The sequence below is a fragment of the Gekko japonicus genome, unplaced genomic scaffold (assembly GCF_001447785.1).
Source record: "Gekko japonicus isolate JY-2015 unplaced genomic scaffold, Gekko_japonicus_V1.1 scaffold7818, whole genome shotgun sequence".
NCBI classification, from domain to species: Eukaryota; Metazoa; Chordata; class Lepidosauria; order Squamata; family Gekkonidae; genus Gekko; species Gekko japonicus.
Window position 1 is genome coordinate 5,003 of NW_015175102.1, and position 1,090 is coordinate 6,092.

The window sequence follows — 1,090 nt, forward strand, 5'->3', positions numbered from 1 at the left end:
AAATCTCCAGCAGTCTCCCCGCCTGGAGCGGGCAAGTCCAGTGTTCCCTCTAAGCTGAGTCAGTGTGAGCAAGCTCACAGCTCTTTTAGCCTCCGGCTCACACATTTTTTTCTCGGCTCAGGAAGGGAGGGCTCCAGAGCAAACTGATTTATGCAGCAGCCAAGTGGCCCCGCTCACAACGTTTTAACGCCAGGAGCTCACAAAGTAGGATTTTTGCTCACAAGGCTCCACCGCTTAGAGGGAGCACGGCTGGCAACCAGTGTTCCCTCTAAGCTGAGTCAGTGTGAGCCAGCGCACAGTTTCTCAGCCTCTGGCTCACCCATTTTTGTCTCAGCTCAGGAAGGATGGGCTCCAGAGCAAACGGATTTATGCAGCAGCCAAGTGGCCCGCCTCACAACGTTTTAACGCCAGGAGCTCACAAAGTAGGATTTTTGCTCACAAGGCTCCACCGCTTAGAGGGAGCACGGCCGGCAACCAGCGTTCCCTCTAAGCTGAGTCAGTGTGAGCCAGCGCACAGTTTCTCAGCCTCCGGATCACCCATTTTTGTCTCAGCCCAGGAAGGGAGGGCTCCAGAGCAAACAGATTTATGCAGCAGCCAAGTGGCCCGCTCACAACTTTTAACGCCAGTGGCTCACAAAGTAGGATTTTTGCTCACAAGGCTCCACCGCTTAGAGGGAGCGCTGCTGGCAAAATTGCAGGAGGATGATGCCTCCCGGCCGGCCGGCCCCCTCCTCTCTCCCGAAGCAGCAAGAGGAAGCCTCTCTTACCTCGGAGTTTGCACCGCGGCGGCTCCCGGGGGTGGGCGTGGGCCGGGGGGCTCGGCCTCGTGCGCCTGGGGGGCAGCCCGCCCGCCTCACGGAGTCCCCCTCTTCCCCTCGGCCTGCAAGGGACCCCTTCGCCATCCCCCGCCGCCGGTGTCGCGCTTCGTGTTCTCTGCCATTCGGCCAGGACTTCTGCAGCTCGGCGAGACTTTCAGCAGACAGGAAGGCGCGGAGGCCGGAGGGAGAGAACGTCCATCGGTGGAATCGCCGCCTTGCGCCTTGCGCGATCAGGCGGGGGTGGGACGTGGGGGGGGGGGCCCTAACAAACC

At 60.7% G+C, this 1,090-nt stretch overlaps 1 protein-coding gene across 1 annotated transcript in view; it reads right to left on the bottom strand.

The window, feature by feature from the left end:
- The window catches only part of LOC107122183, a gene marked incomplete at its 3' end in the record, with an annotated part of 5,792 nt that extends 4,776 nt beyond the window's left edge, over window positions 1–1,016 (bottom strand). Inside the window, exon 1 of the mRNA XM_015425210.1 lies at window positions 768–1,016. The remainder of the gene's footprint in view (window positions 1–767) is intronic.
- Between the last annotated feature and the right edge of the window lie 74 nt (window positions 1,017–1,090).